This window comes from Topomyia yanbarensis, chromosome 3 (assembly GCF_030247195.1).
Source record: "Topomyia yanbarensis strain Yona2022 chromosome 3, ASM3024719v1, whole genome shotgun sequence".
NCBI lineage: Eukaryota > Metazoa > Arthropoda > Insecta > Diptera > Culicidae > Topomyia > Topomyia yanbarensis.
In genome coordinates, this window is record NC_080672.1 from 27,542,820 (window position 1) to 27,550,771 (window position 7,952).

The window sequence follows — 7,952 nt, forward strand, 5'->3', positions numbered from 1 at the left end:
GATTCGGAAACAATCCCACAGATCTCAACCCTGTTAGCTGATATATACACGTTGTACTGCTTCGTAAAGGGCCCGTAGCCAACAATATTGTTTGCCTGAGTTAAACTGTTTACAACCACCCGAAGCTTATCAGGGCGAATTTTCGATATTTCTGTCGCGACCGAATACCGATTCGCTAGAACTCGAGAAATCTGCAACAGATTCAAACACTTCTTTCTTTGGTCCGGAAGAAGATCACGAAGGGCCCGGTGGCCGAGCTTGGATATACTTTGAGCGGGGGAGCCGATTTTGTTTCGGCGTTCAGCTCACCTTGAGATGAACCGCCGTCAGGGTAAGTCATTTTTGCATGGGCCTATTGCCCAGTGCACGTTAGTAAAAGAACCAAGAAGAGGAAACGTATAAAATAACTGTACTTAACTGCGTGTATAACGGTATCTAGACGGCTTACAAGAAAAACTCTGCTCTACTGGTCACTGACCGGCTAACGGTATTCAGAAACAGAAACACAAAAGAAGGGAGAAAATACTGAAAATCGGACGAGGCGGACATTGCGCAAGATAACCTTGAACGCGGATTAGCACTACACTTTGTCGCTACACACTGCACGGACTGGCAATAAAACACTTGTGTCTCGACCGAGCACTCGAAAACGAATGATAGAGAATAGCTGTACCTGCGCTACCTGTGTCATAGTTAACGATGGCGTTATGCGAAAATATGAAAGAGAAATTTTCAAAACATGTTTGTTGGATGAAAATTAGATCTAAATTAAAGTTTTGAATAAAATCTTTCAAAACCGCCTTTTGTACATCTGTTTTAGAACTATTAAAATTAGATGATCCTATTTGTACACAAAACTGCATGTTGTTTAAAAAAAATGCAAATTCATGAGTTATCTTTTGCCCTCTCAAAGCTCACTTGTTTTCTTTGTCTTCGCCAGTTTAACCGATTTTGCACGCGCTCTAGTGACGTTTGCCCGCGTTTTCATTAGTTGTTGGTATTGTTACTCTCACTGTTTTTTTCAACTTTAAGAGCTTTTTTTGTTATGGGGAAACTTTTCCACTGCGACCACTATTCAGGTTATCTTTTGTGGCTGCCCCTGTTTGCTCTACATGTTACAAACTGCCCGAATCCAATGTAGTTGGAGGCGAGTTGTTTGTTTGCCCACATGTGTCGTCTCAACCGGGTAGTACATTATTAATGTAGCTGAGGATCCGTTTGGGACAGGTATACCACACCTCGTGAGGCGTCATAAGATGCCTTCCGAAGTATCGCTCCCTTCGAAGAAATAGTACTGCACACTCGCAGAGAATATGTTCCGAGCTCTCGGGCTCGTAGTTACAAAAACGACAAATATCATCTTGACTTTTGCCAATTTTTTTCAGATGATACTTAGCAGGACAATGTCCCGTAAATAAACCTGCGATTATACGTAAGTCTTTCGTTTTAGATCCATTAGTTTTTTGGCTCTCGTTGTATCTGGATGTATGAATTTCTTAGCTTGTCGAGCGCCGTCTACGTTACGCCAGTCATTTAGTAGTTGTTCTCTTGCCCAAGCCGGAAGTTCTAGTTTAATGGCATGTTTGATGAACCACGCCTGGCCAAGAGCTTTGCAAGAATTCTTGTACCAAAGATATGCTCACCTTTTTGTAGCCAAGGTCTTCGGATCCCAACGATGCCTCGCCAGCTCTGTTCAGAGACATGTTATTCCTTACCCGCTTTCTATCATGACTAACCTCCATCCACTGTTCGTTCTGTTTTATCTGGACCTTGTCTTCTTCTGGTTGATCCCAACTTCCTCGTCCAAGGCTACGACGCTGCCTTTTCTACTCCTATGTGGAAGCCAGCAACGCACGCTTGTTGCTAGGCACCGACGCGCTTGTTGACATTGAGACAAAATGGAATTCGAAGTGAAAATTTAAACTCCAAATTTTCCTTCGATCATCTGCACATTGGCAGAAAATTTGAAGATTAGTTAGTAAACGATTAAAGTTTCGCGGGTGTTTTTTCAGTGGTATGTGATTAAAGTGCATTTGGAAAAGTGTTCTGAAAATTAGAAGACGAAAAATAAGAGTGTTTCGAAAAGAAACCCCAAGTGAAGAGGGGTGATATTTTCGCACAAAATAAGAGCAGAATACAGATGGAATTCCGTCAAAAACTCTGGTTGATTATATAGGAAAATGTTCTAGCTTTCTCAAATAGCAGTTTCGTGGTACACCGGCAAGGTTAGTGTATTGAAAAACGTATTTTTATATTTGCTCATGTCAGATTCATGGTTAGTCAGGGGAGAGGGGTGTGTGCGGCGTAGGAGCTATGTTTTGGCTCGCATTTTTAATGTCCTTAATGCAACCTGCCCTGACCGCTGTCTGGGGTTAATGGTTTCAATGACGGTCATTTACATTTCAATCGCCTGCAAACTGTTTGTACGTGTACCACTCCGCTTGCCAGCAACCACATCCTTGAAAGATGATCCCATTAACAGTTCGGCCGGTTTACACCGTCCCGGACACTCTGCTTTCTGGTGCTCCAAACTTCCGCATACAAAACATTTGTTCTCAATCCCCGCGTGAAAAACTCACGTGCAACGTTGCAGGAAGTTCGCCTAATATTTCCATATGGATACCTCTCACTCCAGACCGAATGTATGACAAAAGGTCAAAGAGACAAAAGGTCGAAAGACAAAAGGTCGAAGAATTATGTTAGCTTTGTAGAATAAACGTTAAAATAAGATTTCGTGCCCCATAATCCAATATTTAGGTTTGAAGTGATATTACTGTAAATTTGTTTAGTTGAAGGGTCTCATGTCACAATTCCAGTAGTTTCTCCAATGTTCTCCGGGTAGTCCCCACTCTGGCTTCGGAATCCAATTTATTATTGGTAGCTATTAGGGACTCGGCCAGTGGTGACAACCAGGAGTTGGTAGTTTAGTCGCGATCAATTGGCCCTCGTAAGAGGTGGCGCTTAAACTGCTTGTTCAGTGATCCGGGAAATGCTAAAGCAGAAAGATCCGTAAACTACAGTTGAATTTGTCCATTTGAAAATATCATTTAGGCTTTTAAAAATAGTTTATAATATATTTTTAATTAAATATTTCTCTAAATACTAAAGTAAAACAAAAAATTGTTTAGCAGTATCAAATATAGCATTAAAATTAAAATAAATCATAGTTCATAATTTCTAAAGCAGAAGAGTAAAATAAATAAATAAATCAACACCGCCGGCTAATGTGACTACTAGACTGCCCAGAAAAATAATGAATTTTTGAAAACTCAATCGGACCACCCCTGAGTCGATTCCTAGTCCCACAAGGAGCTCTTGCACAAAATTTGAAGCAAATTGGACAAGTCTAGCTACCGGACCAACGTGCCTGAAGTTTGTATGAGATTTTTCGACAATTTACATGGAGAAAACCCACTAACTCGCATTTTTGCCGCTAGGTGACACTATATGCATCGTGTTATCACTGTAAGTGAAAATAAGGTAGATAATTTAATTGTCTACAACTTTGTCGAAGACTGCTAGTCAATCCGGCTTTGTTAAAAGAAGTTATTAAACTTTTAGCGAAGTGATGTCTGAGTCAGTTTTCCATAGGGCTTAGAAGTGCATGGTTGTGCATCAGTACTCAATTCGCCCGAACTAATCATTTTTGTGAAAGAACCGTTAGATTTAGCTCAATAGTATGTTCAGAAGAATTGTAGTAAATAATAGGAGTCATGTTTTGGTTAGAACATTTTAGTGCCACGTTGTACCGCATAGAGGGCGCCAACACTAACTTTTCAACGGAGAGAGATAGAAATTAGGTGTCTTCCACAAAGTTGTAGAACAGGCATTTTGCAATAATTCTCCCAAACATCTCGATATTCTATCTCTTTTCTATGAAAAGTAAGTGTTGGCGCCCTCTATCCGGTCACAGTTGGAACTAAAATTTTCCAACCAAAACATAACTCGTACTATGTGGTATAACTCTTCTGAACATCCTATTGAGCTAAATCTAACGGTTCTTTCACAAAAATGTATAGTTCGTGGGAATCGAGTACTGATACACAACCATGCACTGCTAGGCCCCTTGGAAAACTGACTCAGACATCACTTCGTTAAAATTTTAATAACTTCTTTTAACAAAGCCGGATTGACTAGCAGTCTTCGACAAAGTTGTAGACAATTAAATTATCTACCTTATTTTCACTTACAGTGATAACACGATGCATATAGTGTCACCTAGCGGCAAAAATGCGAGTTAGTGGGTTTTCTCCATGTAAATTGTCGAAAAATCTCATACAAACTTCAGGCACGTTGGTCCGGTAGCTAGACTTGTTCAATTTGCTTCAAATTTTGTGCAAGAGCTCCTTGTGGGACTAGGAATCGACTCAGGGGTGGTCCGATTGAGTTTTCAAAAATTCATTATTTTTCTGGGCAGTCTAATATACATATTTACACATGCATTCTTAAACTAGACATAACCTTAGCGAATAAGTCGCTGCCTAGTGAGTCAGCAAGAAATAGCTAAACGATTGGAAAGGTAACTTACAGCTTACTTAATCGCAACGCCCTTAAATTATTATTATAATTACTATAGGAAATAGTTGAAGTTTAGTTGTGGCGAAATAGGAGATTAAGTCTCATACCGCATGAAAAGAATTGGCCTATCACTATAAAATTGTAAGTAGGACTTACGCTTAAAACTTTATTGCATTGATCAAATCAAAATAAATTTCAGCTACAGCTGATCCTAATACGACTACGGTTTTGTGATCTGCTACGGGAAATAGTGGGCTTTTCGTTACTTGAAGTAACATACTGTAAAATTTTATACAGTCAACGGTAACCCCCCTTCGCCTTATGAATCCTCAACCTAATCATGCAGCCTCCAACGAGCTGTCTGGCGACAGTTTTCTCGCGCATTGTACTCGATGTGGGAATCAATACCAGCTACTGGGAGTAAGCGATCTGAGTCACATCACCGGTTGGACTTGCAATGAATGCCAGAGGCAATTACCAGACGTGAAAATAACTGGACGCGATCAAATCGATACAATAGCACTAAGGGAGCTTGAAAAGCAAGAGAGAAATATGAAATGATTCGAGCCCTTGGATCACACCATGATGACGCAGCAAACGTGCACAGCCGGTCGACCCAACACCAGCAATCAGTGTCTGATTGGGTATCAGAAACCATTTCACCACCAGAGCCGTTTCCACTCGATTACACCGAAACACTGAGAAGCTCGATGATTGCAACTCCACTAATACAACAATCGCTCGCACAGGTCGGCCCATCGACACAGCAACTTGCGGCGAGACATGTGATGCCTCGGGACCTACCGATATTCACCGGCAACGCAGAGGACTGGCCGCTTTTCATTAGTCAATTTCACAACTCAACTGAGTCATGCGGTTACAGTAATGCTGAAAACTTTATTGGACTTCAGCGCTGTTTAAGAGGTCGCGCATTGGAATCGGTCAAGAGTAGGTTACTATTGCCTGCATCGGTCCCACGAGTAGTGGAAACTCTAGAAATGCTCTTCGGTCGCCCAGCATTAATAATTGAAACTTTGCTGGAAAAGGTCGAGAACTGTCCCATGCCTAGGGCTGAACGTCTGGACACCATTATTGACTTTGGGATCACCGTTCAAAGCCTCCACGATCACCTAGAGGCCGCTAATCAACTAGCACACATCCAGAGTCCAACATTATTGCAAAAGCTCGAAGACAAATTGCCAGGTACTATGAGACTAGAGTGGGCACTGACCAAGTACAAACTCGACACCCCAACATTGGAACATTTTAGCGATTATCTGATGCGTTTAGTTAGAGCTGCAAGCCAAGTTGTTCGCGTGGGTGAGTCTAGGAAACGCGATCGCGCAGATAGAACAAGATCAGACAAATTCGTGTTAAACGCACACTCAGAATCCTGTGTGCAAACAAGCACATCATGTGAAGGATTGTTCTAGTTTTAAGTCAATGGACTGTGACATGCGCTGGAAGGCAGTTCATTCATTGAAGTTGTGCCGCAGCTGTCTGAATGGACACGGCAGGAAACCCTGTTTTTCATTAACGCGTTGTGGAATTGATGGTTGCCAGTATCGCCATCATCCTTTGCTACATACCCCAAGTAGCAATTGCAACTTGTTGAAAGTTTTAAATGTTGCACAACTGCTACACAATATCTTTTATTGTTGGATATATTTGAAAAGAATTTCCACAGGTTTTTAAACTGATTGTGCAACTATGTAACTATAGAGCTGACCAATAGTGTTAAGTATGCAAACATCAATAACAGTTGTGAAACTAATCAGAAACTTTGCTAACTTGCACAAACAGTCTAACAAGTTGCAAATGCCTCTTTCTTTGCCATTCCACCCTAAAACAGAACTGTCCAACTACCCAGTGCTCGACAAATGGCACAGCTATTGTTTTCATTATTTTGCTGCAATTAGGAACATGTTGCACAACATACAAACAAAGTGCGCTTTTTCCATAACATAGTTGTTACCAAGAGAATTACAAATACTATACAGTAACAAAGCGTGCTACTTGGGACAGTTCATAAGCCGAACGAATCCCCGGTTACAAATCTTACAACCGCTGAAACCCATACGCACCGCAGAGGATCATCCCTTCTCTTTCGAATACTGCCAGTTACGCTGTACGGGAAAGCTGGCACTATCGACACCTACGATGGTTCGGATACTACTTTAGTCGAGAGTTATCTTGCAGACGAATTGGGAATTGTTGGAGCTGCACGACCCCTGATGTTGATGTGGATGGGGAATATTAAACGAGAAGAATGTGAATCGCAGGTTATTGATACGCGCATTTCAGAACGTGGAAAACGAAAGGTATTCTCAATTAACGCAAGAACCGTAGGCGAACTGAAACCACCCCAACAAACATTGGAATTGACAGAATTGGCGGAACGTTACCCTCATTCGAGAGACTTACCAATAACAAGTTATGAGCAAGCGATTCCTCGGATACTCATAGGAGTTAATAATGCCCATTTGACTGTAGCCTTGAAATCACGAGAAGGTCGCAGAAATGAACCAGTTGCAATCAAAACTCGACTAGGCTGGGGAGTTCACGGTGGATACGGCGAACCGGAATACCATTCAGTACTTCACATATGCGAGAACAGTTCGTGTGAAAGAGAGCGAGAGTTGGACAGTATTATTAAAACTTATTTCGAAGTAGAAGATTCTGGACTCAATAAACCAATTTTGTTAGATTCGGTTGAAGACCGTAGCAAAAATGATTCTCGAGCAAACGACAAAACGTATCGGCGATCGATTCGAGGTAGGCCTGTTGTGGAACAGAGATTATGTTGAATTCCCAGAAAATTACTCCATGGCATTGAGTCGCCTACGTTGCCTTGAAAGTAAAATGGAAAAAGATCCTCTTCTGAAAATGAATCTTCACAGACAAATAAAAGAGTACAAGGAGAAAGGCTACGTACACCAAGCCAGTGAAACTGAAATTTTGGATGCTGACCCGAGACGAACGTGGTACTTACCCCTTGGTGCTGTGATAAATCCCAAAAAACCAGAGAAAATCCGTCTGATTTGGGATGCAGCAGCGAAAGTAGACGGAATCTCCCTGAATAGTATGCTTCTATCGGGGCCTGATTTAATAAACTCATTACCTGCGGCAATCTTTCGATTCCGGCAACGAAGAGTGGCAGTTTCCTCTGACATTAAGGAAATGTTTCATCAAGTTGTCATTCGCTCTACAGACCGTAACGCCCAACGCTTTCTTTGGCGAAACCATGCCAGCGAGAGTCCAATAATTTATATTATGGACGTCGAAACGTTTGGGGCGACGTGTTCTCCCTGTGGGGCACTACTCGTCATGAATAAAAACGCGCAAGAGTTCTCCGACCGATTTCCAAAAGCTGCGGAAGCAATACAAAACGGACATTATGTCGACGATTACCTCGACAGTTTTGACGACATTGA

General features: G+C 41.7%; 1 long non-coding RNA gene across 1 annotated transcript; it reads left to right on the forward strand.

Moving 5' to 3' along the window:
• Positions 1–4,477: 4,477 nt before the first annotated feature.
• On the forward strand, positions 4,478–4,745 carry LOC131690872 (uncharacterized). The gene is made up of 3 exons (XR_009305644.1): positions 4,478–4,519; positions 4,577–4,659; positions 4,718–4,745. It is a non-coding gene; the product is annotated as an uncharacterized LOC131690872 (long non-coding RNA).
• Positions 4,746–7,952: the final 3,207 nt, after the last annotated feature.